We start from the raw sequence: 10,476 nt of genomic DNA on the forward strand, positions 1-10,476 counted from the left end.
TTCTCTAATACAACAGAATTGCAAGTTTCATGGACTTCCATTGGAAGATCCTCATCAGTTCTTGGATGAATTTTTGCAAATCTGTGACACTGTTAAGACCAATGGAGTTGATCCCGAGGTCTACAGACTTATGCTCTTCCCTTTTTCTATGAGAGACAGAGCTAGTATATGGTTGAACTCACAACCTAGAGACAGCCTGAACTCTTGGAAAAAGCTGGTCAATGCCTTCTTAGCTAAATTCTTTCCACCTCAAAAGATGAGTAAGCTTAGAGTGGAAGTTCAAATCTTCAAACAGAAGGAAGGTGAATCCCTCTATGAAGCTTGAAAAAGATACAAGCAATTAATCAAAAGATGTCCTTCTGACATGGTTTTAGAATGGAGCATCATAGGTATCTTCTATGATGGTCTGTCTGAGTTATCCAAGATGTCATTGGACCATTCTGCAGGTGGATCTATTCATCTGAAGAAAACGCCTACAGAAGCTCAGGAACTCATTGAAATGGTTGCAAATAACTAGTTCATGTACACTTCTGAAAGAAATCCTATGAACAATGGGACAACCCAGAAGAAAAGAGTTCTCGAGATTGATACTCTGAATGACATATTGGCTCAGAACAAATTATTGACTCAATAAGTTAATATAATTTCTCATAATCTGATTGGATTACAAGCTGCATCTGGCAGTGCTAAAGAAGCCTCCTCTGAAGGAGAAGCTTATGACCCTGAGAATCCTGCAATGGAAGAGGTGAATTACATGGGAGAACCCTATGGAAACACCTACAATTCTTTATGGAGAAATCACCCAAATTTCTCATGGAAGGATCAACAGAAGCCTCAACAAGGCTTCAACAACAATAATGGTGAGAGAAACAGGTTTGGCAATAGCAAACCTTTCCCATCATCTTCTCAGCAACAGACAGAGAATTTTGAGCAGAATCGTTCTGGCTTAGCAACCATAGTCTCTGATTTATCTAAGACCACACTAAGTTTTATGAATGAAACAAGATCCTCCATTAAAACTTTAGAGGCACAAGTGGGTTAGCTGAGTAAGAGAGTTACGAAACTCCTCCTAGAACTCTCCCAAGTAATACAGAAGAAAATCTTAAGAGAGAGTGCAAGGCCATAACCACATCTAACATGGCCAAACCTGTGGAGGAGGGAAAGGCAATGATTCCCAGTGAGGAAGACCTCATGGGACGTCCACTGACCACTAGGGAGTTCCCCTCTAAGAAACCAAGGGAATCTGAGGCTCATACAGAGACCATAGAGATTTCATTGAACCTACTTCTGCCATTCATGAGCTCTGATGAGTATTCTTCCTTTGAGAAAGATGAAGATGTTACTGAAGAGCAAGTTGCTAAGTACCTTGGAGCAATCATGAAGTTGAATGCCAAATTATTTAGTAATGATACTTGGGAGGATGAACCTCCATTGCTCATTAAAGAACTAAATGCCTTGGCTCAGCTAAAGATACCTCAAAAGAAACCGGACCCTGGAAGGTTCTTAATACCTTGCACCATTGGCACCATGACCTTTGAGAAGGCTCTGTGTGACCTAGGGTCAAGTGTAAACCTCATGCCACTCTCTGTAATGGAGAAACTAAGGATCTTTAAGGTACAAGCTGCAAGAATCTCATTGGAGATGGCAGACAATTCAAGGAAACAGGCTTATGGACTTGTAGAGGATGTCTTAGTGAAGGTTGAAGGCCATTACATCCCTGCTGACTTCATAATCCTGGACACTGGAAAAAATAAGCATGAAATCCATCACCCTTAGCAGACCCTTCCTAGCCACAGCAAAAGCTGTGATTGATGTTGACAGAGGAGAGTTGGTCCTTCAAGTGAATGAGGACTACCTTGTGTTTAAGGCTCAAGGATCTCCTTCTGTACACATGGAGAAGAAGCATAAAAAGCTTCTCTCAATACAGAGTCAAACAGAACCTCCACATTCAAACTCGAAGTTTGGTTTTGGGAGGCCCCAACTATGCTCTGAACATCTGTGAAGCTCCATGAGAGCTCACTGTCAAGCTATTGACAATAAAAAAGCGTTTGTTGGGAGGCAACCCAATTTTTATTTATCTATGTCAAATTTCCATTGTTCTTTTATGTTTTCTTTAGGTTGATGATCATGTGGAGTCAAAAAAACAACTACAAAAATCAAAGCAAACTCAAAAACAGCATTAAAAATAGCACACCCTGGAGGAGGAGCTTACTGGCGTTTAAACACCAGTAAGGGTAGCAGAATGGGCGTTAAAAGCCCAGTCTGGCACCATTCTGGGCGTTTAACACCAAAAAAGGGCACCAAACTGGCGTTTAACGCCAAAAAGGGCACCAAGTTGGCGTTCAACGCCAGAAAGGGAAGAAAAGCTGGCGTTAAACGCCAGAAATGGGCAGCAACATGGAGTTTAACGCCAGGATTGGCACTAGGAGGGCGTTTACACGCCAAAATGGTGCAGAGATGAGAAATCCTTAACACATCAGGATCTGTGGACCCCACAGGATCTCCACCTATCTCAACTCACTCTCTCTCTTCTTCACACCTCCCCATACCACCCTTTCCCAAATACCCCTCACCAATCACCTCCATCTCTCTTCCCCATCACCTCTTCACCACTCACATCCATCCACTCTTCCCCAAAAACCCCCACCTACCCCACCTTTCAAAATTCAAAAACTTTCCCTCCCAAACCCAACCCTCACACACGAACCATACCCCTCTCTCTATTCCTATATAAACCCATCATCCCTCCTTCATTTTCACACATCATAAACACTTCTTTTCCCCTTGGCCGAACCACTCACACCTCTCCATCTCCTCCATTTCTTCTTCTTCTCCGTCCCTTCTTTCTTTTTTTGCTCGAGGACGAGCAAACATTTTAAGTTTGGTGTGGAAAAAAATGTTGCTTTTTATTTTTCCATAATCATTTATGGCACCTAAGGTCGGAGATACCTCTAGAAAGAGAAAAGAGAAGGCAAAAGCTTCCACCTCTGAGTCATGGGAGATAGAGAGATTCATCTCAAAGGTCCATCAAGACCACTTCCATGAAATTGTGGCCAAGAAGAAAGTGATCCCTGAGGTTCCTTTCATGCTCAAGAAGAATGAGTATCTGGAGATCCGACATGAGATCTGAAGAAGAGGTTGGGAAGTTCTCACCAACCCCATTCAACAAGTCAAAATCTTAATGATTCAAGAGTTCTATGCTAACGCATGGATCACCAAGAACCATGATCAAAGTGTAAACCCGAACCCAAAGAATTAGCTCACAATGGTTCAGGGGAAATACTTAGATTTCAGTCTGAAAAATATAAGGTTGGCATTCAAGTTGCCTATGGTGCAAGGAGATGCACGCCCCTACACTAGAAGGGTCAACTTTGATCAAAGGTTGGACTAAGTCTTCATGGACATATATGTAGAAGGAGATCAGTGGAAAAAAGACTCCAAAGGTAAGCCAATTCAATTGAGAAGGCATGACCTTAAGCCCGTGGCTAGAGGATGGCTAGAGTTCATCCAACGCTCCATCATTCCTACTAGCAACCGATCTGAAGTGACTGTAGATCGGGCTATCATGATCCATATCATCATGATTGGAGAGGAAGTGGAAGTTCATGAGATTATACCTCCAAAATTATACAAGGTTGCTGACAAACCTTCCACTTTAGCAAGGTTAGCCATCCCTCATCTCATCTATCACCTATGCAATTTAGCTGGAATTGTCATAGAGGAAGACATCTTTATTGAAGAGGACAAGCCCATCTCTAAAAAGAGGATGGAGCAAATAAGAGAGCCCACTCATGGACCTCAACAAGAGCATGAGGAAGTCCCTCATCAAGAAATCCCTGAGATGCCTCAAGGGATGTATTTTCCTCCACACAACTATTGGGAGCAACTCAATACCTCTTTGGGAGATTTGAGTTCCAATATGGAGCAACTAAGGATGGAGCACCAAGAGCACTCCATTATTCTCCATGAAATTAGAGAGGATCAAATAGCCATGAGGGAAGAGCAACAAAGGCAAGGAAGAGACATAGAGGAGCTCAGACGTTCCATTAGATGTTCAAGAGGAAGAAAGAGCCGCCATCACTAAGGTGGACCCGTTCTTTGATTTCCTTGTTCTTACCTTTCTGTTTTTCGATTTTTATGCTTATTGTGTCATCTATGTTTATGTCTTCATTACATGATCATTAGTGTCTAGTGTCTATGCCTTGAAGCTATGAATAATTCCATGAACCCTTCACCTCTCTTAAATGAAAAATGTGCCTAATTACAAAAGAACAAGAAGTACTTGGATTTCAAATTTTATCTTGAAATTAGTTTAATTATTTTGATGTGGTGGCAATACTTTTTGTTTTCCGGATGAATGCTTGAACAGTGCATATTTTTTATAGTGAAGTTTATGAATGTAAAATTATTGGCTCTTGAAAGAATGATGAACAAAGAGAAATGTTATTGATAATCTAAAAAATCATGAAATTGATTCTTGAAGCAAGAAAAAGCAGTGAAAAAAAATAATAATATGGCGAAAAAAAAGGAAAGACCGAAAGAAAGAAAAAGAAAAAGTAAGCAGAAAAAGCCAATAGCCCTTTAAACCAAAAGGCAAGGGTAAAAAGGATCCAAGGCTTTGAGCATTAATGGATAGGAGGGCCCAAAGGAATAAAATTCTGGCCTAAGCGGCTAAACCAAGCTATCCCTAACCATGTGCTTGTGGCATGAAGGTCCAAGGAAAAAACTTGAGACTGAGTGGTTAAAGTCGTGATCCAAAGCAAAAGAGTGTGCTTAAGAACTCTGGACACCTCTAATTGGGGACTTTAGCAAAGCTGAGTCATAATCTGAAACGGTTCACCTAGTTATATGTCTGTGGCATTTATGTATCCGGTGGTAATACTGGAAAACAAAGTGCTTAGGATCACGGCCAAGACTCATAAAGTAGTTGTGTTCAAGAATCAACATACTGAACTAGGAGAATCAATAACACTATCTAAAATTCTGAGTTCCTATAGATGCCAATCATTCTGAATTTCAAAGGATAAAGTGAGATGCCAAAACTGTTCAGAAGCAAAAAGCTACTAGCTCCGCTCATCTAATTGGGACTAAGTTTCAATGATATTGTGAGATTCATTGTATATTCTCTTTTTTTTATCCTATTTTATTTTCATTTTCTTGGGGACAAGCAACAATTTAAGTTTGGTGTTGTGATGAGCGGCTAATTTATACGCTTTTTGGCATTATTTTTAGGTAGTTTTTAGTATGATTTAGTTAGTTTTTAGTATATAATTATTAGTTTTTATGCAAAATTCACATTTCTGGATTTTACTATGAGTTTGTGTATTTTTCTGTGATTTCAGGTATTTTCTGGCTGAAATTGAGGGACCTGAGTAAAAATCTGATTCAGAGGCTGAAAAAGGACTGCAGATGCTGTTGGATTCTGACCTCCCTGCACTTGAAATGGATTTTCTAGAGCTATAGATACCCAATTGGCACGTTCTCAATTGCATTAGAAAGTATACATCTTGGGCTTTCCAGCAATATATAATAGTCCATACTTTGCCAGAGATTTGATGGCCCAAACTGGCGTTCCAAGTCAGCATAAAAATTTTGGTGTAAAACGCCCAAACTGGCATAAAAGCTGGAGTTAAACACCCAAACTGGCACCAAAGCTGGCATTTAACTCCAAAAGAAGCCTATGCACGTAAAAGCTTCAATGCTCAGCCTAAGCACACCAAGTGGGCCCCAGAAGTGGATTTCTGCATCATTTACTTATTTCTGTAAACCCTAGCTTACTAGTTCTCTATAAATAGGACCTTTTACTATTGTATTTTCATCTTTGGATCATCTTTTGATCTTTTGATCACTTTTGGGAGGCTGGCCATTCGACCATGCCTAGACCTTGTTCTTATGTATTTTTAACGGTGTAGTTTCTACACACCATAGATTAAGGTGTGGAGTTCTGCTGTTCCTCATGAATCAATGCAATTACTACTGTTTTCTATTCAATTCAATCTTATTCTTGTTCTAAGATATTCACTCGTACTTCAACCTGGAGGATGTGATGATCCGTGACACTCATCATCATCATCCCCTTATGAACGCGTGCCTAACAACCACCTCTATTCTATCTGTGAGAGCTTGAGTGTGTATCTCTTGGCCTCCTGGTTCACGATGCATGGTTGCCTCTCCTGACAACAGAGCCTCTATTACGTGCAATCAGAGTCTTCGTGGTATAAGCTAGAATCACATGGGCAGCATTCTTGAGGTTCGGAAAGTCTAAACCTTATCTGTGATATTCCGAGTAGGATCTGGGATGGGATGACTATGACGAGCTTCAAACTCACGAGTGTTGGGCACAGTGACAGTGTGCAAAAGGATCAATGGATCTTATTCTGACATGATCGAGAACTGACAGATGATTAGCCATGCGAGAAATAGTAGAGGACCATTTTCACTGAGAGGATGGATGGTAGCCATTGACAACGGTGATCCACCTACATACAGCTTGCCATGGAAAGGAGTATGAATGATTGGATGAAGGCAATAGAAAAGCAGAGGCTCAGAGGGAACAAAGCATCTTCATACGCTTATCTAAAATTCCTACCAATGAATTGCATAAGTATTTCTATCCTATTTTATGTTTTATTTATCTTTTAGTTATCAAACCCCCATAACCATTTAAATCTGCCTGACTGAGATTTACAAGATGACCATAGCTTGCTTCAAGCCGACAATCTCCATGGGATCGACCCTTACTCACGTAAGGTATTACTTGGATGACCCAGTGCACTTGCTGGTCAGCTGGACGAAGTTGTGTATCACGATTTTGTGTGCCACAAACAAAATGATTTTTGAGTCCTTAGAATGAGTTTTAAACTTAAACGTGTTTTGAAGTTAGTTTGGGGAAATCTTGGTTTAGTGAGAATTGTGTTTTATGAAAGAAGAACTGGTTTTAAGTGAAGTTATTTTGGAGGTTTTGGAAAATGTTATAAAAGTGGTATTGGTTTTAAAGGAAAATGATTTGAGAAAAATGTGATTCTTAGCGTGATGTGAATTAAATGTATATTGCTTTTGAAAGTAAATGAGCCAGGTATGATTTTGAATCATGATGAAAATGAGTTTAAAGACTTTATTGTGAACTGATGTTTACTTGTGGCAAGGACGGTGGTGAATCCCGCTCGCACACTGAGTTGAGTTATGCGAGGACAGGGATGGTGGTTAATCCCGCTTGTTCGTGGTTCTCTCTGGTTGCATAATGACAGGGCACATATTCCCTCTAATGGTAACAGGGCACATATTTTCTCTAATGAGGACATGGATCATATTCCCTCTAATGGGGACATGAATCATATCCTCTAAGCCTTCGATTCACATAAAAAGAAAGTGTTTGGATGGAAGAAAGTTGAATCTAATGAATAAAGTCATCTTATGAAAAGTGGTGGTACACTACTTGTGATTGTCAGTGAATGAGGTAATGGTGCGCGAAATTGTGAACAATACTTTTCACAACTCTCATAATCCCCGGTCATGAACTCCAAAAACTTGGTAGTTCAATTCCATGGCATTACACAACTTCGCACAACTAACCAGCAAGTGCACTGGGTCGTCCAAGTAATACCTTACGTGAGTAAGGGTCGATCCCACGGAGATTGTTAGCATTGAAGCAAGCTATGGTCATCTTGTAAATCTTAGTCAGGCAAACTCAAATGCATATGGTGATGAACGAAAATAATATAAAAGATAAAGATAGTGATACTTATGTAATTCATTGGTAGGAACTTCAGATAAGCGCATGAAGATGCCTTCCCTTCCGTCTCTCTGCTTTCCTACTGCCTTCATCCAATCCTTCTTACTCCTTTCCATGGCAAGCTCGTGTAGGGTTTCACTGTTGTCAGCAGCTACCTCCCATCCTCTCAGTGAAAATACGTCCCTGATGCTCTGTCACAGCATAGGCTAATCATCTGTCGGTTCTCGTTCAGGCCGGAATAATATCCATTGATACTTTTGCGTCTGTCACTAACGTCCTAGCCTGCTAGGAGTTTGAAGCACGTCACAGTCATTCAATCATTGAATCCTACTCAGAATACCACAGACAAGGTTAGACTTTCCGGATTCTCTTGAATGCCGCCATCAGTTCTTGCCTATACCACGAAGACTCTGATCTCACGGAATGGTTGGCTCGTTTGTCAGGCGAGCACTCGGTTGTCAGGCGATCAACCATGCATCGTGCAATCAGGAATCCAAGAGATATTCACTAAGCCTCAGATGCGTGTAGAACAAGAGTGGTTGTCAGTCACCTTGTTCATGGGTGAGAATGGTGATGGGCGTCAATCATCACCTTCATCAAGTTGAAGAACAGGTGATATCTTGGACAAAGAACAAGCGGAATTGAATAGAAGAACAATAGTAGTTGCATTAATACTCGAGGTACAGCAGAGCTCCACACCTTAATCTATGGTGTGTAGAAACTCCACCGTTGAAAATACATAAGAACAAGGTTTAGGCATGGCCGAATGGCCAGCCTCCCAAAGTGATCAAAAGATCTCTAGAGAAAGGTTCCAAAGATCCGAAGATTCTTAATACAATAGTAAAAGGTCCTACTTATAGAAAAACTAGTAACCTAAGGTGTACAGAAATGAGTAAATGACATAAAAATCCACTTCCGGGCCCACTTGGTGTGTGCTTGGGCTGAGCAATGAAGCATTTTCGTGTAGAGACTCTTCTTGGAGTTAAACGCCAGCTTTAGTGCCAGTTTGGGCGTTTAACTCCCAATTAGGTGCCAGTTCCGGCGTTTAACGCTGGAATTTCTTGAGGTAACTTTGAACGCCGGTTTGGGCCATCAAATCTTGGGCAAAGTATGGACTATTATATATTGCTGGAAAGCCCAGGATGTCTACTTTCCAACGCCGTTGAGAGCGCGCCAATTGGGCTTCTGTAGCTCCAGAAAATCCACTTCGAGTGCAGGGAGGTCAGAATCCAACAGCATCTGCAGTCCTTTTGAGTCTCTGGATCAGATTTTTGCTCAGATCCCTCAATTTCAGCCAGAAAATACCTGAAATCACAGAAAAACACACAAACTCATAGTAAAGTCCAGAAAAGTGAATTTTAACTAAAAACTAATAAAAATATACTAAAAACTAACTAGATCATACTAAAAACATACTAAAAACAATGCCAAAAAGCATACAAATTATCCGCTCATCACAACACCAAACTTAAATTGTTGCTTGTCCCCAAGCAACTGAAAATCAAATAAGATAAAAAGAGGAGAATATGCAATGAACTCCAAAAACATCTAATGAAGATCAGTATTAATTAGATGAGCGGGGCTTTTAGCTTTTTGCCTCTGAATAGTTTTGGCATCTCACTCTATCCTTTGAAATTCAGAATGATTGGCTTCTTTAGGAACTTAGAATCCAGATAGTGTTATTGATTCTCCTAGTTAAGTATGATGATTCTTGAACACAGCTACTTATTGAGTCTTGGCCGTGGCCCAAAGCACTCTGTCTTCCAGTATTACCACCGGATACATTCATGCCACAGACACATGATTGGGTGAACCTTTTCAGATTGTGACTCAGCTTTGCTAAAGTCCCCAATTAGAGGTGTCCAGGGTTCTTAAGCACACTCTTATTGCCTTGGATCACAACTTTATTCCTTCTCTTTTTTTTTCGGTTTTTTTTTTTCGTTTGCTTCCTTCTTTTTCTTGCTTCAAGAATCATTTTTAATGATTTTTCAGATCCTCAGTAACATGTCTCCTTTTTCATCATTCTTTCAAGAGCCAACATTCATGAACCACAAATTCAAAAGACATATGCACTGTTCAAGCATACATTCAGAGAACAAAAGTGTTGCCACCACATCAAATTAATTAAACTATTATAAAATTCAGAATTCATGCAATTCTTTCCTTTTCAATTAAGCACGTTTTTATTCAAGAAAGGTGATGGATTCATAGGACATTCATAACTTTAAGGCATAGACACTAAGACACTAATGATCACAAGACACAAACATGGATAAACATAAGCATAAAAAATCGAAAAACAGAAGAACAAATAACAAGAAAATCAAGGAACGGGTCCACCTTAGTGATGGCGGCTCTTCCTTCCTCTTGAAGGTCCTATGGAGTGCTTGAGCTCCTCAATGTCTCTTCCTTGTCTTTGTTGCTCCTCCCTCATGATTCTTTGGTCTTCTCTAATTTCATGAAGGATGATGGAGTGTTCTTGATGCTCCACCCTTAGTTGTCCCATGTTGGAACTCAACTCTCCTAGGGAGGTGTTTAGTTGCTCCCAATAATTTTGTGGAGGAAAGTGCATCCCTTGAGGCATCTCAGGGATCTCTTTATGAGAGGGGTCTCTTGTGTACTCCATCCTTTTCTTGGTGATGGGCTTATCCTCATCAATGGGGGTATCTCCCTCTATGTCAACTCCAACTGAATAACAGAGGTGACAAATGAGGTGAGGAAAGGCTAACCTTGCTAAGGTAGAG

General features: G+C 40.4%; 1 non-coding gene across 1 annotated transcript; it reads right to left on the bottom strand.

The window, feature by feature from the left end:
• Positions 1–262: 262 nt before the first annotated feature.
• LOC130954537 (small nucleolar RNA R71) lies at positions 263–371 on the bottom strand. The gene has a single exon (XR_009076338.1). It is a non-coding gene; the product is annotated as a small nucleolar RNA R71 (small nucleolar RNA).
• Positions 372–10,476: the final 10,105 nt, after the last annotated feature.

Source organism: Arachis stenosperma, chromosome 1 (assembly GCF_014773155.1).
Source record: "Arachis stenosperma cultivar V10309 chromosome 1, arast.V10309.gnm1.PFL2, whole genome shotgun sequence".
Lineage (NCBI taxonomy): Eukaryota > Viridiplantae > Streptophyta > Magnoliopsida > Fabales > Fabaceae > Arachis > Arachis stenosperma.